The 26135-nt window shown below is 36.9% G+C and overlaps 1 long non-coding RNA gene across 2 annotated transcripts in view; it reads left to right on the top strand.

Annotated features, from left to right (window-relative positions):
* Positions 1 to 26135, top strand: part of LOC138853112 (uncharacterized) — a 66263-nt gene that overhangs the window by 29042 nt on the left and 11086 nt on the right. For both annotated transcript variants that reach the window (XR_011392345.1, XR_011392344.1), the window contains exon 2: positions 25605 to 25758. This is a non-coding gene — a long non-coding RNA (uncharacterized lncRNA). The remainder of the gene's footprint in view (positions 1 to 25604; positions 25759 to 26135) is intronic.

Here is a 26135-nt window from a genome sequence, read left to right as displayed (position 1 = left end):
CTCTAACAAGAGATTTAAGGAAGGGATTACTAGCAATAAGCTTCTTGGGAAGGACTTGTAGGTATGTGATATTAAATGAACACATCTTCCATGGAGGGGTGAAATTCTCTTGTTGCCTACAGTGATACAGTTCATGCAGGTTATCACAGGAATGATAACAAGTGCCATCTTTCCAATGGGATATCAGATCCCGAGGAAAGACAGAGTGGGTGGAGGAGTGGCACTGCTCATCAAAGCTAATGGGATTTTGATGAGCTGGAGAGAGGAGGCAAAGGAAAAGCAAGAGACTACATAATAGAAACACTTCAGTCTGGAGGTCCCAAGGTGGTAATTGCAGTGATGTATAACCCACCACAGAACAGGAGGAGGCCAAGGCAAGAGTATGAGAGAGTAAGAGTGCAATGGGTGACATACTGGCTGAAGTGGCTAGAAGGGTTCATGCAAGTAGGGCAAAGCTACTGATTGTGGGTGACTTCAGTCACAAAGAAATTGACTGGGAGAACTTGGAGCCACATGGGGGCCCAGAAACGTGGAGGGCTAAGATGATGGAGGTGGTACTTGAAAACCTCACTTACCAACACATAAGGGACACTACCAGAGAGAGAGTGGAGAGGATGAACCAGCAAGGGTAGACCTAGTATTTACCTTGAATAGTGCAGATATTGAGGACATCACATATGAAAGGCCCCTCGGGGCCAGTGACCACGTAGTTCTGAGCTTCGAATACATAGTAGAATTACAGCATGAAGTTCCTGCACGAGTTTCAGTGGGACAGAGCACTGGCAGGGAAGTTAATAAATGAGATAATGGAATGTGACAACAATATACAAGGAAGCTGAGGAGAGATTTTTAGCCAAGGGTAACATAAATAATGAGAAGGCTAGGATGAGCCCTTGGTTCACTCCCCTGTATGGGTGGAAACATTGGGTGTTTCCTTAGGACACTTACTATCCCTGTTCACCTAGCAGTAAATTAGTATAGGTAAGCCCCGCTTATACAGCAGGTTAGGTTCTGGGCTACTGCTATAAAGTGAAAAAGGCTTTTTCACTTTCAAATGCACAAAAAAGACTGATGACATGTTTATACTATCATATATTAAGCTAGCAATAGAGCTAGGTGCAAAAATACATATAAATTACATATATTACTTACCTTAAAATATTTTTGCCCTTAGCATGTAGTGAGTGGTGAATATATTTATTGTAGGAAGTCTGAACAAATGATGAATGGGTATAATTGAAAACTGCTGCATTAGCAAAATGGTATAAAGAGAAGCACTGTAAAGTGGAGCCCTCCTGTACCTATACCTGGGTGTTAGTCAACTGGTGTGGGTTGCATCCTGGGAACAAAATTAACCTAATTTGCCTGAAATGCTTTCCATAATCAAGGGCTTTCTATATAATATGTCATTGATGTCAGCTAGGTCTGTATAAGTTGTATCATGTACTTGTAAAAATAAAAGATTATTACAGTGGAACCTCAAATATCGAACTTTCTTCGGTCCAGAAGTCTGTTCGACTGCCTTTACCGAATGAATTTATTCCCATCAGAAATAATGTAAATTAGATTAGTCCATTTCAGACCCTTAAAAATACACTTATAAAAGCACTTACAAAAATACACTTACATAATTGGTTGTGTTGGGAGCAGTTCGATTTTTGAGGTTCCACTGCATATTATTATTAATATAACAGGTTTTCTTCTATGTAGTAGTATTGTACTATGTATTAATTAGGATACAGGATAACTTTGAAAATGCAATAAGTACAGTGTATTTTATCTTGGTTATCAAAAATTAAGTACTGTATTGCATTGTGTCTGGGTATTGGCTTCTGACCAAGTTGGAGAACTGACTTTAATACTGTGAAGTATTGTTTTATTATATGAAATACTTATACACTGATGGATATTTAGAGAAATTATCATGTTTCAAATATAAAATTTAAAACATAAAACTGCAGAGACATTTTCTTTGTACAGTATATAAGGGATATTGAGGTATGCTTAATAACTAGAAGCGTAAAGTTCTTCATCTGTTATCAGACTGGTGACAACCCAGATAGTCCAACTATTCCACCCAAGGAATGGAATCCAGTTTGGTCATTAACTTAGTTGTTGCTCAGTCATCCTTCCAATGTTGAAAAAAATAAATTATTTGAAGGTATGAAAGATTTGGCATAAACTAATGGATATTTGACAGAACTAAAAAAAAGAAAAAAAAAAAGTACATATTGTCTACTCACGCAGAACTACTGAATTTAATAAAATTAGTTGTCCGAAGAAGTAAGAATCGTGTGTGTATAATTGTTAACTGTGCTATCTCTGGCTCTGTCATGTTTGAATAATGGGTATTGTAAATGTACAGTACAACATACTGTACCAGTAGTACTATTCAAAAAACTGCATCATTTAAATTAATTCCTTCTTTGAACAAATAGAGATTTGTAAATACTGAATGTATATACTGTATATTGCAAGGATGGAAATAAAATGTTTGAAAATATTTTACTTCATCTGATAAGACAATAAACCAACTTTGTCATATACAGTGGACCCCCGCTTAACGATCACCTCCAAATGCGACCAATTATGTAAGTGTATTTTATTTATTTATTTATTTTATTTATTTATTTATTTATTTATTTCTATTTGTGCACACATACAGAGGTACAAAAAATACAGATAAGAGCAGTATGCCAAAGCCACTTATACTATGCATAGCATTACGGGCTGGCTTAAAATTAACTTAAGATTAACTAAGCAATGATGAAATCAGTGATAAAACATTAATGTAAACAGATTACTATAAAGCACAAGTGAGTATTACAAAGACAGGTCATATGGTTGCATGCATTGTTGTACATTCAGTCGTATGGAGTATTCTGTTAGGTAGAGTATTTAAAAAATAATAAAGTTAGATTCGGTTTTAGGTTTAACATTTATGTGATATAATTGTGAGAAACATTTAAGATATACAATTTATAAGGTTCAGTTATTCAGTATTTATTTGGTTTTGGGTGAGTAAGTGATCTTTGAGAAGAGACTTGAATTTATAATCAGGTAGTGTTTCTTTTATATTTACAGGTAATGAATTCCAGATTTTAGGGCCTTTTATGTGCATTGAGTTTTTGCATAGTGTGAGATGGACACGAGGAACATCAAAGAGTGATCTGTGCCTTGTGTTATGGTCATGTGTTCTGTTGAGGTTGGCAAGGAGATGTTTGAGGGGAGGGTTAATATCAGAGTTAAGTGTTCTATGTATGTAATAGGTGCAGTAATAAGTATGGATGTTTTGTATGGTGAGTAGGTTTAGTGTATTGAATATTGGTGGAGTGTGCTGCCTGTAGTGAGAATTTGTTATCATTCTAACTGCAGCCTTTTGTTGAGTAATTAGTGGTCTGAGATGGTTAATTGTTGTTGAGCCCCATGCACAAATTCCATAGGTGAGATAGGGGTAAATAAGAGAGTGATATAGGGCCAGGAGGGCTGACTGTGGAACATAGTACCGTATCTTCGATAGTATGCCTACAGTCTTGGAAATTTTCTTAGAGATTTGTTGTATATGTGTATGAAATTTGAGTCTATTATCAAGGTGGATTCCTAAGAATTTTCCCTCTGTTAGTTTTGTGATAGGTGATCCGTTTATCATTATGTTAAGAGGGACATCTGTAGCTCTGTTACCAAACTGAATGAAGTAGGTTTTGTCAATGTTTAGTGTAAGTTTGTTAGTCCTCATCCAGGTAGATATTTTCTGTAATTCGGTATTTACAGTATTGGCTAGCGTGACTGGGCTCGGGTGAGAGAAGACGTATGTAGTGTCATCTGCAAATAGTGTGGGTTTAAGTAATTGCGAAGCATTTGGAAGGTCATTTATGTATAGGAGAAAGAGAAGAGGGCCAAGGACACTTCCCTGTGGGACACCAACTGTAATTGGTTGCGCAGAAGAGTTTGCCCCATTTGCGTACACATATTGGCTTCTGTTGCTGAGGTATGACTTGAGGGAGTGCCCTCTTATACCATAGTGTGACAATTTTACGTGGAGCAAGTCATGGTCAACTGTATCAAAAGCTTTACGTAAGTCAATGAAGATCCCCACTGGGACTTCTTTTTTCTCTATTGCAGTGTATATATGTTCTAGCATGTGTATAATAGCATCATTAGTATTTTTATTAGGCCTGAATCCAAATTGGCAGGGGTTGAGTATGTTTTGGGAGATAAGGTAGGAGTAGATTCGTTTATGAATTAATTTTTCAAAGATTTTTGAGAGAGGGTGTAAGTTGGATATTGGCCTATAGTTATTCAACTCTGTTTGGTCTCCTCCTTTGTGGATCGGGGTGACCCTTGCTATTTTGAGTACTGTAGGGAAGGTGGAGGATTCAATGGATTTGTTAAAGAGTGTTGCAATGATTGGTGATAGCACTTGTGACACTTTTTTGTATATAAAGGGTGGTAAGGTATTTAAATCTCCTGCCTTGTTTTTTAGTGCGTTGATAATAAGGGAGACTTCATATGGGTTAGTCGGAGCTAGGAACAGAGTGTTCGGGTAGTTGCCGGTGAGGTAGTCATTTGGTGGGGTATCTGAGCTTGGGATTTTATTGGCAAGGTTTTGTCCTATAGTGGAGAAGAAATCATTGAGTCTGTTTGCTGTTTCTGTTGGTGGGAGTTGGGGTTCATCTGATTTTGCTAATTTTATTTCGCTATTTCGTGATATCTTTTTTGTTCCCAGAATTTCTGATAGGGTTTTCCAGGTCTTTTTTATATCACCTCGTAAGTTGGATAATCTGTTCTCATAATACAATTTTTTTGCCCTTCTTATCAGGCTGGTTAGGATTGACGAGTAACGTTTTGTTTGGTCTCTGGTTATGTGACCCATTCTGTACTGTTTTTCATATTGGTGTTTTGTATTTATGGATTTGAGAATGCTGGGTGTTAGCCAGGGACTGTTCAGTCTCTTTGCTGTCATCTGTTTAGTTTTTTTAGGGCAGTGCTTGTTATAGAGGTATTGGGTCTTTTTTAGAAAATTATTAATACATTCGTCAATATCTGTATAGGTTTCTAGCTCAGTGTGCCAATCGATGTTTGCTATTGCTGTTGTGAAGTTATTAATGGCTGCCTCATTGTGAAGTCTGAAGGTGACTTTAGTAGTGTCTTGGGGTAGTTTACCAAGAGTTGTTATGAGGAAAGTAGGGTAGTGGTCTGTGGTATTATCTGTAATTATGCCTGATTTTAAAGGGGATATGGTGTTGGTCCAGATGTGGTCAAGTAGGGAAACACTAGTCTCTGTAACTCTTGTAGGTTTTGTTACTGTTGGTAGTAACATACAGTTATTCATTGTGTAAGTGCGTTTGTATGTGTATGTTTGGGGGTCTGAAATGGACTAATCTACTTCACAATATTCCTTATGGGAAAAAATTCGGTCAGTACTGGCACCTGAACATACTACTGGAATGAAAAAAGTTCGTTAACCGGGGGTCCACTGTATTAAAGTTTCAGTTTAAGGAAAAGAAACAGGTGTAACATGAAAATATGTGCAAAGTAATAATCCAGTATTAAAACATTGTATACATTCTTTATTAAGTACAATTACAGTACTTTGTTTAAATCTTTGCACATAACTCTTACAAAAAAGTGAATGTAATACCTAGAATTGTGCTAATGACGAACTTTCAAAAAGTGACATAAACATTAAAAATTATGATTTACAAAAATTCACATTAATAACAAAGCGTGACTTGATGACTCTTGGAAGTGATCACAATGTGACGATAAATTAAAAACGCTTACCATACTCTAATGTATACCGTGTTAAAAACTAGCCTAAACACTAATTATATTTAAAATAGTTTAGATTCTTTGCAGTCTTCATTTGCAGCCAAAATAAAAATACAGTATATATACAGGTACAGCAGCAAGTACAGAATGTGTTTTCATATTCTTATAAAGATTTCTAACTTTGGAAGTAAAGTAATTGAAGTGCATCAGTCAGGTAATGATTAATAATATTTTGGAAAACTTTCCAGACTGCAGATTTAAATACTGTACATTGCTTTCAAAATATTTGAGTCTTTTCAGTCTTTCAGTTCACATACAGAATTTGATTATTATCATAATCATAACTATGTACTAAATCCACAGAATTTGATATTCTCCAAAATCAAGAAATTGTAAAGTATTACATTATATTTTTAATTTCATATAAAATATATTTATCATATTCATAGTTAAGTTCTGATTTATAATGTTGAATAAACTGACTTTGTTCACTTCACCTACATAATTAATGTTTTACACAACACAACCCATGTTTTTCTATGAAGTCCTTCCAATCAAAAGACCCCAATGAGGTGTGCAAGATATAAATATAAATGACAAAGTTACATTATAGATCATAAGATGCCAGTTGCTACAAGCTTATGAACTGCAGGTGATTTTTGGAGCATGAGATGACTTGCAATTAAGATGGTCATAAGTTTAGAACTATACCTACCTAGTCATTAATTACTGATAACATATCTTAGTTTCAGCATCTACTCTAACATTATTAATCTTGCACTAAAGTATTGAAGAAGTATACTACCTATTTAAGTTAGCTGCATTATTTAGTACAATACTTACTTGGCCTACAAAAGTTAATAAACTTGACTCGTCTATATCTTGTAATGGTGCAGCAGACATTAGGGAGGAGGGAAGAAGAGTATCTAAAACTAACCCTCCATAGTAGTAAAAATGACCTACGGAAAGATATTGAAACTCGGCCAAGATTAGAACCAATGAACAAAGCCTAATGTGAATGAGAGGTTGATGGAAGGAATTAAAATAGTCAGGCATAATACAATTACGTAGTCTCTTCCCTTGGCTCTGTCACCCTGCATTTAAATAATTTTTATCATTAAATTTAAAAAAAATGCTCAACCTATTAACGTCTTTCAACTCTACAATAAAATGAAAGTACAGTATCCTTAAAATACAAAAATTCCTAATACTATTGTTTCTTCCCAAGCAAGTTGGTAGCCATTCATACTTTATTTATTGCAGGTGTTCAGTTATCTCTTGTTCATAAAAGATCCTTAACCATACCACGGGCGGGGTTAGAACCTGCAGTTAGTGTCATAAAACTCCAGACTGACGTGTTAGCCACTGGGCTAGCTAGCTAGATGGAGATTTGTCTGTAAAAACTTGCATTTGTGGTCACAGTGGTGCCTATGCTAACCTTCCTATGGTGTATAAATATACCTAGTTGGATGAATCTTATTGTGGCTAGCTGGTCCAGTGGCTAACGCGTCAGTCTGGAGTTTTATGACTCTCTGATGGCGGGTTCTAACCCCGCCCATGGTATGGTTTGTTTGCAATCGTGTCATTACGATTCTGCGAGTCAAAGATCCTTACTAATAGGTCTGAACAGAGAAACATACAATGCAAAGCTAGTAATCATGTGGTGATGTATAGTACAAGTTAAAGGGAATAGAGTTGATGGTCAGGCAATGAGATGGCTCTAAGAAAATGAAAAATATTTTTTTTTTTTGTATATGAAAGAATCAATGCAGACATGTGATGACAAAAACCATTTTAGCATGGCTATACTCAAGGGAGGTACGTTGATGCAGTCAAGGGTCTCTTGATTCAAGGAACTGAACCTGTCCTCCCCTTCCTTGGATCAAACCTGATTGCCTCCTATTCCCCCAGGTGCTGTTTGACCCCCTGCAGGTTTAGTGCTCCCTCATGAATGTAATAATATGGCTATAAAAGGAGCAATAAGCTAATGCCTGTAGGTGCAACAGCTAAAATATGATTATAAATATATTAACAGGCTTATCTAGTATTGGATTAGCAATATTGAAGGCAGCATGGCATATGGAAAATTTGTAAGAGTCTCAATGCTAACAGCACAAGAAAGCAGCTTGTATGTTACTATAACAGCATGGAACTCAGGGCTGTTAGGCATGGTAACCTGAGGTGGTTTGCAAATTGCATAAACCTATACAATACCTGTACTGAAAAAGCCTTTTAACACATTTTGTAGGTGATCTGTCTTAGCAGGGTTTCATACATAAAAGACTTCTATTTTTATTTTGTGCCTAAAATACAGTAAAAAAAAACTTTCTTGTTAACTACATTTTTCCCTTTGATTTGCATGTACGTACTATAGAATCTCAAGTGAGGTCCTTCAGCTTATATCTGGCAAGTCTTGGCAACCAAGACTGTGGTGTATCTAAACTCTCAAGGTTTCATTGTCACTCCCCTTTTCCTCACTGCTTCATTCACCATTACCCATTAGCTAACATTCATTAGGAATACAAAAGTACATATAATGATCTATCACAAAAAAATAAAAGTGCCACAAAAAAGTCATATCTACTAGTAATAGTTTTGCCCATTATCTTTACCTCGGCTTATATACAGTATTAGTACTGGTATTCATGAATTATATTTCACCAACTATATTATTGTTTTTTGGGTGTCCACCAAGTGCCCATTATATGCCTTTACCTGTAAGGTTGGCTACATCAGTTGTTCAAAAATGGGTTTCAACAATTTTAAAACATATTTGCAAACTTGTTACAAGATTGGCAAGATGCACTTTGGAAGAGATGCAGCCATCCATACATATAGTTCCTTTACCTGTTTTAGCTGTAAAACCTAATTGTCCAAGAATGTTGCACTTTTTTTTTTACCTCATTTTGCTCTACTTTATTATCACTGTTATCTTTGTGCTTGGGGATCAACTGCAGCAACACACCTAAAGCCAATAATAACCCAACAAAAAGCCGCAGTAAGAATAATCACTAAATCCCATCCCTGGCAACACACCCCCCCACTCTTCTTAGATCTAAACTTACTCCCTGTTCAGTACATCCACACTTATTACTGTGCACTCTACATCTACAGGACCTTAAACTCCAATATCAACCTTGACCTAAAACGCTTTCTTGATAGTTGTGACAGAACCCACAGGCTTAACACCAGACACAAACATCTCTACGACATTCCCCGTGTCCGACTAAACCTTTACAAAAATTCAATGTATGTCAAAGGCCCTAAAATCTGGAACACCCTACCTGAGAACTCTAGAACTGCAGACACATTCATCACCTTCAAAACTACCATTAGAAAACATCTTATCTCCCTGATACACCCCGTCAACTAACTACACGAATACCACCTGGTGGTTCACACTTACACTCACTCACCCATTTGACCATATACAGAAATATTAATCTCAATCTTAAAATAATGAATCCTGTGATACTCCAATACTGAAACTATGTACTGTGCCAAAACAAAAGCATTCACATTGCTAAACTCACAAACTAGTATTTAGTCACTTAGCCATAATACCAACTTACCTCATAATTTGTAATATTTTAAAATTAAGATTTAAACTAAGTCTGCCCGAAAAGCTTAGCCATGCTAGGTGTTCTAGTGGTACACTCTGTAATCATCTTACAATGTGAATAACATATGGGGGGAAAAATGAGGTTGTGTTCTTGACACCTTATATTGTACATGTCATTACTTGATATAGAAATGCCTCTGGGCATGTAGATGTTATGGGCAATCAAAATACATTATGGAGGTTCAACTTAGAATAACCCAATAAAACCAAACATATGACTGTATAACTAAAAAGGTTATACCAAAAAATTTTATTACCCAAAGTTTTGATGTTGAGTCAAACAAGAGTATGTAAATATAAAAAATAACAAAACAATTTTTCTTACTATACGTACTTTAAATTCTGGTTGGTAATGCTGTTGACCTTCATGGCAATGATAAGGGTTGCTGTGGCCCTACTTGGGCTAGGTGGATGGGTACGGTTCATGGTTTGAGTTCGATGCAGAGTTATTACTTGCTGGAGTCCTCGGATAGTGCCATGCATCTCTTCTGTGTTTTACCCTGCATTACTTTGTACAGTTGATGATAGAGAATCTTTACTTGGCTCAGAATCTACTTCTAGATGTGTCAGGGAGGTTTTCTTCAAGTAAAAAATCTTTTAAGTTTACTAATAACTTTCATCATCTCATGAATGTCTTAGTGTTAAATGTTTAAGCTCAGGTTCTTCTCCCTCATCCTCTTATCTGCCTCTCCCTTCTATCTGGGACTTGAGCTCCACCAACGTTTCCTCTGGAAGTAGTATAGCGATGCTGACAAGTAGGTAAACATGTATGCACTGATCAAGGCATTTACCTCTTCAGTTTTAATACAGACACACCTTAGAAATGAGTATAACCTGGAGAGGGTTTTGGGGATCAACACCCCCACCTCCCAGTCTGCGACCAATGTTACCTTGCTCACACACTAACAGCACAACATCAAGCTGTAAAAACTACTTGTCCTCACTCACCCTGGTCTTAAATGATCACAGAAGTCTGTTGGGTACTCAATTCCCAAGCACTCAAAACCTACTCTGCACTTCCCTCCACCCTTTCCTGGAATAACCTCTACTCCTCTCCACCAGATTTTTACACCTTGGTCATCCTATTTTGCTCCATCCTCTTTATATACCCAAACCACTCCAACAACCCCTCCTCAGCCTTCTGAATAATACCTTTCTAATCAGTCCTCTAATTTCTATGCTCTTAATTCTCCACCTAATATTCAATCTAGCTAGCTAGTTTTGGGATTGGCTTTCCATGGGTTCAATATCAATCTGTTCTGAGAGTTGTTTACAATTTGGTTATTATGGTTTTGAGTCCTTCACACCACTCATTACTCTCAAGCTCTCAAACTTGACTTTTCTAGTGTCTAGCTGCCTGCTTAAGTGTTGTTGCCACTGTTCCCTGGTACATCTCCATTGTTGCATCCACAGATAAACTTAATTTCCACAGATACCTCAACACCTACCTTTTTTCCTCCCTCTTCTACTCTATGGTTTACCATGTCTTTTTTAGACCCATCTGCTGACTGTTTAGCCTGTAAAGATCAGATAGTTTGTTCATGAAGTGCTTTAATTCAAATTATTCACTAATAACTCAAAACTTTGTGGATTCCAAAACCTATCAGTTAAAAATCTAGTTGTTGAACAGTTATATTATGAATTAGGTACCTAGAAACACAATACCGAGAAACAATTAACCAGAGGGTTAGCCACCCAGGATAACCCAAGAAAGTCGGTGTGTCATCGAAGACTGTAACTTATTTCCATTGGGGTCCTTAATCTTGTCTCCCAGGATGCGACCCACACCAATCGACTAACACCCAGGTGAACATGAAAAAATGTCTGGAACTTGTGCTCATATTGGTGAATTGAAGGCCAGCAAAGGTTAGTTTGAGAGATTTAAGAATCATAGTGGCATACACAGTGTGATAAGGCCTGTTCTGTTAGAAAATGCCAAACAGAACCTACATTACTCAGGAGGAAAAGGCACTCCCAGGACAGTGTCTCATCACTACATCTTCAATAATGGTAAGTGTCATTTATTCTTCATTTAGTAGAGTAGTACATGCACAATATACTATATTGTGCATGTACTACTCTACTATTGTGCATGTATCCTTTTTGTGTGTAGGAAAATGTATATTTCATGTGGTAAGTTTTTTTATCATACTTTTGGGTGTCTTGAACGGATTAATTTGATTTCCATTATTAATTCAACCTACGATCATTTAGTCTTACGATGGGCTCTCAGGAACGGATTAATATTGTAAGTCGGGGGTCCATTGTACTTAGATTTGTATACTGGTCAGAGAGCTGGTTGTAAGTCCGAGTGGTCATTAAACGGGTAGGTTGTTAAGTGAGGAGTGTCTATATGTTGTAAAGCTCGAATAGGTAACTAAATATAACCATACATATGTATGTTGTAGAGCTCAGATAAGTAACTGATACCTAGATAAGGGAGGGGATTCAATTATTCATTCTCAAACAGTATACAAGCACATGATACATAAAAATACCTTTCAACACAGCCCCAAGTGCAGATGTGAAATCACAAAGAAGCATAAATTTCAGAATGTGAAAGGTAGGTAAAGAATAGATTTATCTTACAAAACTTCATTTTATGGCTTTCATGAGGATGTTAACATGGCTCTTACATGACTGAAAAACTGACCTGTGCATTATATTTATTATTATTATTCTTATTACTACTATATTTATGAGCAGAAAGTAATAAACCTGTATAGATCAATAGCATTACAATGGCTGCCTAATGACTGTAATAATGAGGAGTGATAACTGAAGCTATAAATCTTACTAATGTCAGTTATGATTGTGTTACTTATAAGAATCATGAAGGTCTTGGAAATGAACAAGATAATAGAGGAAGAGTATCTTTTATATTAAAACTGCATACAGGATTTTAACTTGAGAATTACAGTTTTTACCTGACACAGATGCAATCCCTAATGATGAATGACAGCAATTACAATTAAAAATAGTGATGAGAGAGGCTTACAAGGTGGGCTAAGTGTTACAAATCCCTCAAGCTTGTAAATATTTCCTTACCTGTCAAGATTTTCTTTATTTTACTCCAACTACATTCTCTCCCGGTATGGCTTCTCCTTATGTACCAATTATATTTAGAGAGAAAACAAGTGAGAGGAAGGGAAAGTGAGTGAGTGAGTGAGAGAGAGAGAGAGAGGAGGAAGAAAAAGAGGGTGAGAGAGCTGATGGTCAAAGAAGGTTTAGGGAGAGAACTGGCAAGAGGTGACAGGGGTCTGCAAGAATGGGTGAGCAATAAGAAGGCTAAGGGAGAGAGAGGGGACGGAGGAAGGGAAATAAGTAAAAGGCAAGAGACAAAAACTGAGTATTAATATTTTAAAATAAGTGTGATTTGAGATGATTAAATGGTGAGATGTCTCATCTTTGTGTTAGTTATTGCTTGTGGTACTTCCCTCCACCAAGAGCTAGGGTGTTCGAGAGAGGGGTGGGATTAAATTATGGGGAATCAAATACAAAATGGGAATTGACACAGTTGCTTTTTGCTGATGATACTGTGCTTATGGGAGATTCTAAAGAAAAATTGCATAGTGGATGAGTTTGGGAGTGTGTATAAAGGTAGAAAGTTGAAAGTGAACATAGAAAAGGTAAAGGTAATGAGGGTATCAAATGATTTAGATAAAAATTGGATATCAAATTGGGGAGGAGGAGGAATATGGAAGAAGTGAATGTTTTCAGATACTTGGGAGTTGATGTGTCGGCGGATGGATTTATGAAGGATGAGGTTAATCATAGAATTGACGAGGGGAAAAAAGGTGAGTGGTGCATTGAGGTATATGTGGAGACAAGAAACGTTATCTATGGAGGTAAAGAAGGGAATGTATGAAAGTATAGTAGTACCAACACTTGTATATGGGTGTGAAGCTTGGGTTGTGAATGCAGCAGCGAGGAGGCGGTTGGAGGCAGTGGAGATGTCCTGTCTAAGGGCAATGTGTGGTGTAAATATTATGCAGAAAATTCGGAGTGTGGAAATTAGGAGAAGGTGTGGAGTTAATAAAAGTATTAGTCAGAGGGCTGAAGAGGGGTTGTTGAGGTGGTTTGGTCATTTAGAGAGAATGGATCAAAGTAGAATGACATGGAGAGCATTTATATCTGTAGGGGAAGGAAGGCAGGGTAGGGGTCGTCCTCGAAAAGGTTGGAAGGAAGGGGTATGGGAGGTTTTGTGGGCAAGGGGCTTGGACTTCCAGCAGGCGTGCATGAGCGTGTTCGATAGGAGTGAATGGAGATGAATGGTATTTGGGACCTGACGGTCTGTTGCAGTGTGAGCAGGGTAACATTTAGTGAAGGGATTCAGGGAAACCGGTTATTTTTATATAGCCAGACTCGAGTCCTGGAAATGGGAAGTACAATGCCTGCACTCTAAAGGATGGGTTTCGGGATATTAGCAGTTTGGAGGGATATGTTGTTTATCCTTATATGTATATGCTTCTAAACTATTGTGTTCTGAGCACCTCTGCAAAAACAGTGATTATGTGAGTGAGGTGAAAGTGTTGAATGATGATGAAAGTATTTTCTTTTTGGGGATTTTCTTTTTGGGTCACCCTGCCTCAGTGGGAGATGGCTAACTTTTTAAATATATATATATATACATATATATACATATATATACATATATATATATATATATATATATACATATACATATATATATATATATATACATATACATATATAAATATATATATATATATATATACAGTGGACCCCCGCATAACGATGGCATCACATAGCGATTTTTCCGCATACCGATTACTTTTATCGCAAAATTTTTGCCGCGCATACCGATTAAAAACCCGCTTACCGATTTTCGTCCGAGACGCGTCCAATGTGCCCTCAGCCAGCCTCACATGTGCCGGCCGTCCCATTGTTTACCAGCCAGCCTCCGCGGTAACATCCAAGCATACACTCGGAATATTTCGTATTATTACAGTGTTTTCGGTGCTGTTTCTGGAAAATAAGTGACCATGGGCCCCAAGAAAGCTTCTAGTGCCAACCCTGTGGTAAAAAGGGTGAGAATTAGTATGGAAATTAAGAAAGATTTTGAAGGGTTTGGGGCTAACCCTGAGAAGCCTATGCCAGTTGTGGAATCCATTGTGCCTACTTCAAAGATTAAGGAAATGTGTGCACAGTGGGTTGAACTGCAAACCTTTATAGATGAAAATCACCCTGACACAGCTGTTGCAAGCCGTGCTGGTGACTATTTCAATGACAATGTTGTGGCCCATTTTAGACAAATCGTAAAGGAACGGGAGGTACAGAGCTCTATGGACAGATTTGTTGTGCGACAGAGGTCCAGTGACTCTCAAGCTGGTCCTAGTGGCATTAAAAGAAGAAGGGAAGTAACCCCGGAAAAGGACTTGCTACCTCAAGTCGTAATGGAAGGGGATTCCCCTTCTAAACAGTAAGAAGATAATGCTCTCCCCTCCTCCCATCCCATCAATCATCACCAGATCTTCAATAAAAGTAAGTGTCATTTAATTGTGCATGCCTTTTTCAGTTTGTGTGTATTAAAATTAACATTTCATGTGGTAAAAAAAATTTTTTTTCATACTTTTGGGTGTCTTGCACGGATTAATTTGATTTCCATTATTTCTTATGGGGAAAATTCATTCGCATAACGATTATTTCGCATAACGATGAGCCCTCTTGCACGGATTAAAATCGTTAACCGGGGGTCCACTGTATATATATATATATATATATATATACACATATACATATATATGTATAATGTATATATATATATCCTTGTGGAACATTTTTGTTTACAGGAATTAAGGGAGGTGATTATAACCTTAAGGATTAGCTGGTAGCAAGACTTTGCTCAGCTTGTCATCTCATCACTTTTACTATATTTGTAATCATCTCATGTTACTTCAGTTTTACATGTTGCTCTCACTTGCCCTCTTTTCCTTGCCTATTTGCTTGACAACACTATCATCAGCCTTCTATTTCACTGGAATCCTAAAAAACCATGGAAGTCTCATTGTGTGATTACTTTTTCAGTCTTTACTGAGTGACTGACTGAGTTGCTCACAACTTCTGTTGAAAGAACAGTGGTTACAGAGCTGCAAACAGGGAAGCTTCACACTTCTGAAATGGTCATAATATTAACTATTGGTGGTTAAACAGTTTTCTGCCTTTCTATTGATAGTTAAATAAGTTTTCTGCCTTTCCTTTGTCTTCAAAATAAGTTTACCAGTACTTACCAAGAGATAAAAGGACAATTCTGGCATTCTTTCTTTGAATGTAGTGTTACAGCATACATCTCTTATTATTACAATAATGAAGAATTGTGCTCTATAATTACTGACCAGGGAGGGGCAATGAGCAAGACAATTATGATAATATAAATCATTAAAAAATATATACGTACTGCAAAGCTAATGTCAACATAATTGCTGTTATTTCATTTCTATATTTAAGTATGCTGTAACTACAACATATAGTGTATATCCCATTCTAAAAGGGCATGATGACATACCTACATGCTCAATTACCCAAAGTCCTTAGATTCTCTTGACTATATCAAACATTAAAGTTATAGCCACTACAAAAATGGACACGCATTTTCTAGATGCGAGATATCCACATAATTCTCATAATAAACATTCTTGTTTCAACCATAAAAAGGAATGACTATTGATAATTTATTAATACTATCATAAAATAGCATGTGAAGTCACAGTATGCTACTATTTAACCATAACACAAAGCAAATTTGTGTTGAAAGCTCATAATATATCCAATTTGTGCTGTGTTGAATATTACACTCTGCCCAGGCAACCAGAAAGTATGCAAGGCTAGTTAGTAAAGATTGCAGGAAGGGACTTGTTTGGAGGCCTACAGGGAGTATATGTTAAGGTATGCATATACAGTACCTCTGTGTACATTGGACATTAATACATCATATACCTATACAAGGCTTTCAACCCTAAGCAGTTAGAAAAAACTGATCTCCAGATGAACACCAAAAACAAGCTGGCAGTTATGAGATTTAATTACTATTTATGTACAAAATTATGTAAAGCACTGTTGGGACACTAAAATCACACAATAAGTATTGTTGTATTGGGCAGCTGAGTAACCGGAAGATATGTTATGCTTGACAATTGTCCTCCTTAATAGAGGTTCCCTGATGCCAGTGAGGGACTCTTGATCCAAGGAATTAGACATGATTTCCCTTTCCTTGTGTCAAACCTTATTGCCTCCCATTTTCCTAGTGCTGTATGATCCCTTTGGGTGTAGCGCTCCCGCCATGAATATATTAATACAGTATATGGTAATCACCACATAATCTTTAGGCACACAATACACCAGTCTGATTTGTCATAACACTATCATAAAATACTTTGTAATGGACTCTGTATAATGACCCACAGGAACAATATATTACAAGTGGCATCACATCTCTGCTCAGTTACACAGAACCTTGCTCTATTCCAGTTTTGCTTTGTAGCATAATCCAAGCCTAAAGTAAAATCTCTATACATACAAGGTATGATTTAAAAGTTTTATAACTTGCCTTATGATGCATATACCATAGTTTAGGGTTGCTGGCAGAACCATCAAAGTAGTAATCTTGGGAATCTAAACACTTGTGCCAGCATTCCTGCAGCAAATTGTAGTATCTAAAATTTTTAAGTATTTTTTTGAGCAGCTTAGAGCACAGTAAAGCTTCTAGTAGACCTCCATTTAATGAATTTTTGCAATTACGGACAAAAATTGGCAAGGCAAACGCTGGAATCATCGGACAAAATGGAAAAAAGTCCCCAATTCCAAATTTTGTTCATAGCAATGGTGTCTTTTTGTCTTCTGAACCAGGTCTGATGACTCCAGTGTTTGTCTAGAACGAGCCAGAGTGGCAACATCCAAGACCTGTCTGTTTTCATTGAGTCATAGGTCGGCCACACTTTTTTTTTTTTTTTTTTTTATGTTCATTCATACACTCGTCATTCAGTCTTCATTGTTTAATGGATTTGCAGTATTTTGTTTGACTTTATTAACATATTCAGCAATGTGCAATTAACAATTGCTTCTAAAGCAAGCGGTGATACCAAGAGGAAACGTGCGGTTCTCAGTGTTAAACAGAAACTCAAACTAATAAACAAAGTTAAGTCTAACATCTTGGCATGGGTATGTGAGGCATAAGGTGTTAAGAAACTGTCTGCTGTCCACAGAAGCAAGGACAAACCTACAGACTATGCTCTGAAGTTTAGTGTAATAATGTTGGTATTATTATTATTATAATCAAAAAGAAGCACTAAGCCACAAGGGCTATACAGCGCTGCTTATAATGTTGGTAGAATTGCTGACAGTATATTAGGTAAAAGGACACAAGTACAATTAATGCAACATTTTATTGTAGCAACATTTTGCTCCCCAGGAGCTTTGTCAAGCCATAATGGCTTGACAAAGCCACAATAAAATGTCACATTAGTTGCACTTGTGTCCTTTTACCTAACAAGTTTAGTGAAGATGTTAGACATAAAGGTTAAACAGTTGATCCTAGAAAAACGTGAAAATGGCCCGCAATAAAAAGTTTGTAGTGCATAATTAGTATGTTTAATAAAGTTCTGCTGGTGTTAATGTTTGTGGTGCTGATCTTCACTGCTGCTCATACGCTAGCATAGCATATAAACATGAAACATACCCATCTACATTTCTATTACAAGAGCTTTACATATTCTGCCTCAGAATAAGAATTATTCATCCAGAGTTGCCACTATCAATCACAGCAGTTTACACATCTCTCCACCATGGAAAAAAAGGTAAGTAAAATTACTTCAAATTATATACTATAAAATTACTATATAGTACTGTAGCATTACAGGTTACAATACTCTTAGTGTCCAGTTATCTTCTGTGGACCAAGTCTGTTGATTGAGAACGTTGTCCATTCATGTTGTGATTGTGGAAAAAGTTATTTCATAATTTGGAAATTATAAACAGTCGGCAATATCGTATCCCCCGTCCTTTAATTAGAGGGTTCACTGTATTTGTATCAATTGTTTGTATAGATTATTCTCAAATTTGTAGTACTTTTATGATTTAATTGACAGTAAAACAAAATAGCCAGCAAGAATGAAGACCTTGAAACAGAATGTAATAGATTAAGGTAGGAACATCCAGCTAACCACACCAACATAAATTTTATAAGTTACAGATGCAATGTTTGTTGCTTTCTTGTTGACCATGAAGGAACTATGTATTGCCAACTTTATCTAACATATGCAACATTTAATGATATTAACATGAAAATTTCCAACGCAAAGCAAATACGTACATTGAAAGACATTCCTGAATTCTGTAGCATTACTTTCATGTCTTGTCACAATGCATGTACAAGTATGCACATAAATATTCTTTTAGCAGATAGCAGACTATTTGTCTGACAGCTTCAGGAAGTGCCAGGGGAACTCTTGCATGCAAAATTGTGCCTCTTGTCATACTACCTGAGACAAAAGATTGGCTACATAATTGTGATATCATTCTTTAATGACCGGCCTGGTAAGTCACCAGACTTAAATCCAATAGAGATAATGTGAAACCTTATCAAGTGAAAGTTTTGATATACGTACAGACATGTATTCTATCCCCAAACTCTCAAGTGCCACTGAGCATGTGTGGAAGGATAGTGACTCTTACATCCATCCTCCATAATGCAGCCTTATCACTGCCTAGAATATGTAAGGTGTGCATCAAGAAATACTTGGTTATGTTAGTAACCCACACATATGTCAGTATTTTATTTTTAAAACATATTATGGTGTGTGTCCTCATAATCTGCATGCATATTTATGATAGTTACTGTACACTGCAATTTTTTTGGCTTATTAAAATATCAAGAGCTTTCCCCTGCGTATACCCCACCGTAAATATTTTATGTCCTTTATGCTGACCATGGCTACTAAATGCAAAAATGCTAGCAAAAGTGTTTGGACTCCTAAATTACTAAGTGATCCCTAATAAGTACCTCCTGGAGCTCAAATAACAAAATTTAACATGAAAATTCAAACTTTAAAATGTTGTGGATATAATACTGCAATCTGAAAACCCAGGATTAACGAGAGTTTGAACTTGCTTCTGTCAGAGCATGAAGTGAATGTTAGCAAAGGAAAAGCTGATAAAACCAGAATGTTGTGGTTTAAACATTCTTATCCATGGCACAGAGGTAACATGTCTCTCTCTCACATTGAGGCATTAGCATTCCTTAACTTGTATAAGGTTACATTCACAATATTGTTAAAATTCAGAGTGCACTGACAGCATCAGAGTTGCCAGGTGTCTATAAAAGGTTATTTGGATACCACTTTGGACCTATCACAACCTGGTTTCTTAAGTAAGAATTAGGGATTTCAGTGTTCTTATTTTACTGTTGCATGGGAGTTATATTTACACCTGTTACTCTGATTTGAAAGTTCAAGCCTAAAATATTGATTTTCTTGACTTCATGTTCTACAATATTTGGATTACCATTTATATAGGCTAACTCTTCATCACCTGTACAATCAAATTACCTAGTGGTATATACCTTCATCCAAAACTATTACAATGTGTTGAAAAGAAATACTACAAGTACTCTTGTTAATTCACAATATGAGTTGCTGTACACTCACTGTGACAAAGTTGTTACTTGCCTCAAGTAGACACTGACCCTTATATCACTGGGACAACTTACACACTACAAATAATACACCTGAGCATTGTTCCGACCATGACATTTTAACCCTTAAACTGTCCAAATGTAGATGTACGTTTTTTCAACATTTGAAAGTATGTAAAAAAAGTAGATCTTTTTTTTTTTTTTTACATTTGAAAACGTGTAAAAAAACTTTGATCTACGTTTTTTTGTTTTTTTTTTTTGTTTGTTATAGTATTTGAAAATATGTAAAAAAAAAAGTAGATCTACTTTTGGAGCACTACGCATGTGAACGTAGATCTGCTTGGACAGTTTAAGGGTTAAGGTAATCCTTGGTTAACGATACACATGTTGTACTCCACAAACCGAGTGTATTTCAAAATGTCGTATGGAACACATTTTCCCCTATATTCTCATTATATAACTAGAGATGTATTACCAAAAAGAGTAATATGATGTACTATACATTGCCATATGATGTGCTGACTCACAAAGTCAGCACATTATGGCACTTTAGAAACAATGACTTACTGAGTTGTTCTTCTGACATGTTTAAGTAAAATATTTACATTTGTAGTTTAACTCTCCCTTTAAATATCACTCTAAACTGGTTGATATTAACATTCATAAAGAATGAACGGAAAGAAATCAATTTTGAACATGGGAAATCGAGTTATCGTATTTTGAATGAAATTCTATGGTTGATTTTCAGTATGTCTTGCACCAAGTTGGAAAACAAAAATGTACATGTCATATTGAATACATTAAACATGTTTATTACTATTTGTTGATCAAAAATGAACAGTATCACATATAAAATATTGGGTAAATATTCTTGGCAAAACAAGTGTAGAACATTATGATTCACAAATAAGTTTAATTCTCCTATGTGGAGGTTTTTTTGTGTATTGTTCCAGCCACAGTATTGTGCTTTTTTTTTTATTCTTCAGATTATGACTTTGTAATGCATCTCTCATTATAAGATGGATGTTTATGGGATAGCACGTTCAAAGTGCTGAACAATCGACTTGCGGTGAATTTTCAGGAACACAATAATGTTGTAATTGGGGAGTCCTACTATACCACTAGTTAACAATAATTAACTCTTCCTCGAATTGTTTGCACCACTACAATTTTGATTACTTTTCATGAAGATTTCCTATGGCAGTGTTGACGTGTACTTGGCTCTGTGAAGACCTGTTTGCGCGCTCTCTAGAATTGAAGCAAGATGCCCTCCATCGAGCAACTTTACCAACAGCTTAAGGAAGAATTGAGGTTGGCGAATTTGGAAATTCGGCGATTGACCGAGGAGAACAAGAAGATTCGTAGTAGTCCTCCTGTTTTGAGTCCTCAGGTCAAGAAGGGAAACTGGTCAGTGGCTGGACAGCAGGGAAAGAAGTTGACGATCAAGAAGACGAATGGAAAGGTAGAAACGATGAAGAAGAAAGAGACTGCCGTGGAAACTGTTGTGGAAACATCCAATACATTCTCAGTGCTACCCGACGAATGTGAGTTGACTACTGGGAACGACACGACGAAAGACATTAAGGAAGGTAAGAATATTGTTGTTGTTGGGGATAGCCAAGTTAGGTATATGGATAGGGCGTTCTGCTTGAAGGACAGGAGTAGGAGACAGAGAGTTTGCTTTCCTGGGGCTGGGATGGAGGATATTGTTAGCCGTCTGGATGACATCATGAGAGGTAATGGGAGCAATCCTATTATCTGTCTCAGTGCTGGAGGCAACGATGTTGGCAGACGTAGGAGTGAGGACCTGATTAGCAGGTATAGGTCAGCAATAGAAATAATTAGAAGTAAGGGTGGGAACCCTCTCATATGTGGTATTTTGCCAAGGAGGGGAGTTGGAAGTGAATGGTTGTCCAGGGCAATTGGTGTCAATTGCTGGCTGGACAAATACTGTAAGGAAAATGCGGTAACATTCATTGACAACTGGGACCTCTTCTATGGCAGAAATGACATGTATGCTAGGGATGGGGTTCACTTATCTAGGTGTGGGGTGGGAGCACTGGCAACTGCAGTGGAGGGAGCAGTTAGGACTTTAAACTAGGAATAGTTAGTGGTATGGGTTTTGGCAGGAAAACAGTGAAGTCCCAGTGTAGTAATATTACGAGTTCTAGGGGAACTAGTAATAATAAGAACGAGATAGATATTGAAAAGCCAGGGACCTTGGGTGATAAAGACGGTAATAGGTTTAGTAGAAAAATAGAAATGAGCAGGAAGGGTAAAGAGAAAGGAGAGTCTTTCAATGTTTATTATGCTAATTGCCGTAGTGCTAGGAATAAGATGGACGAGTTGAGATTAGTTGCTAGTGTAGGTAACATTGATGTATTTGCCTTAACTGAGACGTGGTTTAATTCAAAAAGTCGGGACATGCCTGCGGAATGTCATATTCAGGGTTTTAAATTGTTCCAAGAAGATAGAAGTATTGGGAGGGGGGGTGGGGTGGCATTGTACGTCCGAGATCGCTTGAACTGTTGCATAAAAACGGGTATTAAGTCTGAAGTAACACATACAGAGTCTGTTTGGATAGAATTTTCAGAGGGGCATGAAAAACTGATTTTAGGAGTGATATACCGTCCCCCTAACTTAGATAGGGACCAAGGGAAACTACTATGGGAGGAAATTGTTAAGGCCACAAGGCACGATAATGTAGTAATTCTAGGAGACTTTAACTTTAGTCATGTTGATTGGAATTTCTTGACTGGGAATTTAGAATCGTACGACTTCTTAGAAGTATTTCAGGATTGTTTTTTGAAGCAGTTTGTGACAGAACCTACAAGGGGAAATAACCTGCTTGACTTAGTTATGGCAAACAATGAATCCCTTGTTAATAATTTAGAAATTTCAGAGGAACTGGGTGCTAGCGACCACAAATCAATTACATTTAGCATTGAATGGAAGTACGATAGTAGCGATAACTCAGTAACAGTCCCAGATTTTCGCTTAGCAGATTACGATGGGCTTAAAGAACACTTATCATCTGTTGACTGGGGTAACGAAGAGAGCTATCAATATGACAGTTTTCTGAACACTATACATGCTGCTCAAAGAGCGTTTATCCCATATAAAGAAATTAGATCAAATAGAAATGACCCAAAATGGATGAATAATAGGCTCAAATATCTACTAGGGCATAAGAAAGGAATTTATAGGCGTATCAAAAGAGGTGAGGGTCATCTTATGAATCAGTATATTGACATTAAGAGGGACATTAAAAAGGGGATAAGAAAAGCTAAAAGGGACTATGAAATTAAAGTTGCTAGGGATTCTAAAACTAACCCAAAAAGTTTTTTCCAGGTCTATAGAACAAAAGTTAGAGATAAGATAGGTCCCCTTAAAAATAACTATGGGCACCTTACTGACAATGAGAATGAAATGTGCTTGATTTTAAATAATTATTTTCTCTCAGTTTTTACACAGGAAGACACTAACAATATTCCAGTAATTAATTTTTACAGTGGGCTAGAAGAAGATAAATTATGTAACATCACAGTCACTAGTGAGATGGTTGTGAGGCAGATAGACAGACTGAAGCAAAATAAGTCGCCGGGTCCTGATGAGGTTTTTTCAAGGGTTCTTAAGGAATGCAAAATGGAACTCTGTGAACCATTAACTAATATTTTTAATTTATCTCTTCAAACAGGTGTAGTGTCTGATATGTGGAAGATGGCTAATGTAACTCCTATTTTTAAAACAGGGGACAAGTCGTTACCGTCAAATTACCGCCCAATAAGCCTGACCTCAATTGTAGGCAAATTACTAGAGTCAATTATAGCTGAGATTATAAGAAGCCATCTCGATAAGCATAGCTTGATTAATGATACTCAGCATGGATTCACAAGAGGCCGGTCTTGTCTAACTAATTTATTAACTTTCTTCAGTAAAGCTTTTGAGGCTGTTGACCACAATAAAGAATTTGATATTATTTACTTAGATTTTAGTAAGGCTTTTGATAGAGTTCCGCACCATAGACTGTTAAAGAAAGTGGCAGCCCATGGCATTGGGGGAAAAGTGCTCTCGTGGATCGAGTCATGGCTCACTGACAGGAAGCAGAGAGTGTCCATAAATGGGGTTAAATCCGAGTGGGGATCTGTAACAAGTGGCGTTCCACAGGGATCAGTCTTGGGCCCGTTGTTGTTTATAATATATATCAATGATCTTGATGAGGGAATTACTAGTGATATGAGCAAATTCGCCGATGACACAAAGATAGGTAGGATAATTGATTCAAACGTAGATGTTAGGGAACTTCAGGAGGACTTAAACAAACTCTATTCTTGGTCAGAAAAGTGGCAGATGCAGTTCAATGTAGATAAGTGCAAGGTTCTGAAGCTTGGGAGTGCCCATAACCCTAGTACTTATAAATTAAATGATGTAGAACTTAGCCATACAGATTGCGAAAAGGACTTGGGGGTTATGGTGAGCAGCAACCTTAAACCAAGACAGCAATGCCTAAGCGTACGTAATAAGGCAAATAGATTACTGGGATTTATATCAAGAAGTGTAAGCAACAGAAGTCCAGAGGTCATACTGCAGCTTTATACATCATTAGTAAGGCCTCACCTTGATTATGCAGCTCAGTTCTGGTCTCCGTATTACAAAATGGACATAAATTCGTTAGAAAACATTCAGCGTAGGATGACTAAATTAATACATAGCATCAGAAATCTTCCTTATGAAGAAAGATTGAAGACTCTTAAGTTACATTCACTTGTTAGACGAAGAATGAGGGGAGACCTGATCGAAGTGTATAAGTGGAAGATAGGTATTAATAAAGGGGATATTAATAAGGTCTTGAGGATGTCTCTCCAAGAGAGAACCCGCAGTAATGGATTTAAATTAGATAAGTTTAGATTTAGAAAGGACATAGGAAAGTATTGGTTTGGAAATAGGGTAGTTGATGAGTGGAACAGTCTACCTAGTTGGGTTATTGAGGCTAGGACTTTGGGTAGTTTCAAATCTAGGTTGGATAAGTACATGAGTGGGAAGGGTTGGATTTGAGTGGGACTTTCACATCAGAGCTTATTTCTTGGGTAGCATTGAAAATTGGGTTGGGTAAATGTTTTGTTAGTGGGATGAATTGTAAAGGACCTGCCTAGTATGGGCCAGCAGGCCTCCTGCAGTGTTCCTCCTTTCTTATGTTCTTATGTAAATACACAACCACCATGTGAAGTTATGGTTCAGTACTTACAACTTGGAATAATAAACCAGCCACAATGTTTTAAAAAATGTGCTTATTTACTGGAACACACAAATATTTAAATAAAAATTTATGGAATTCTAACATATCCATTACTGCAGTAATATTTGAGAAAATATGACCTCTTGACTTTCAGTATAGAGCTCATGACTCAAAATCAAAGAGCCAGAGAATTTTCTTTTTAACATGCATAATGAACTTACAACACTAAATAAACTTTTTTTTTAATAATTTTTAGTAGAATTTTAATACTAATGCTAGTAGAGCAAAATTTATGAAATACATTACATGAACTTCCTGCTCCACAGAAACCCCTCAGTGGAGGTTCCTTGATGCAACTACTCTTTGATCCATCTGGATGTCCTCTTCCTTGGATCAAACCTGATTGCTCCATTCCTTCAGGTGCTCTATGACCTCTAGGGGTTTAATGTTTCCCACTAAATATTAATGCTCCACAGAAAGGTAAGATGAGCAGTTATTTAAAAAATACAGTATGTACTTTATAATCTTGCAGTCCTCTGGTTTAGCACTTTCTATTGCAAGTTGACTGCATTTGTGTGTGCCAGCAGAATTTGCATGGTATGATACTCCTTAAAACAGGTTCCTTATGTTGATAAGAGGGGCTCTTTATCTAGGGAATTGGATCTGACCTTCCTTTGGATTGAACCTGACTGCCTCTCATTCCACCAGGTGCTGTATGACCCCCCTTCCCCTCATAATAGTCCATGCACAATATTATTATAATCAAAAAGAAGCGCGAAGCCACAAGGGCTATACAGCGCTGCAGGGTAGGGAAGGAAGCGAGGGTATTGGGCGGCAGAAGGGAGGAAGGATGATCA

This window comes from Cherax quadricarinatus, chromosome 23 (assembly GCF_038502225.1).
Source record: "Cherax quadricarinatus isolate ZL_2023a chromosome 23, ASM3850222v1, whole genome shotgun sequence".
Classification (NCBI taxonomy): domain Eukaryota; kingdom Metazoa; phylum Arthropoda; class Malacostraca; order Decapoda; family Parastacidae; genus Cherax; species Cherax quadricarinatus.
This window is presented reverse-complemented; position numbering and strand designations above follow the sequence as displayed.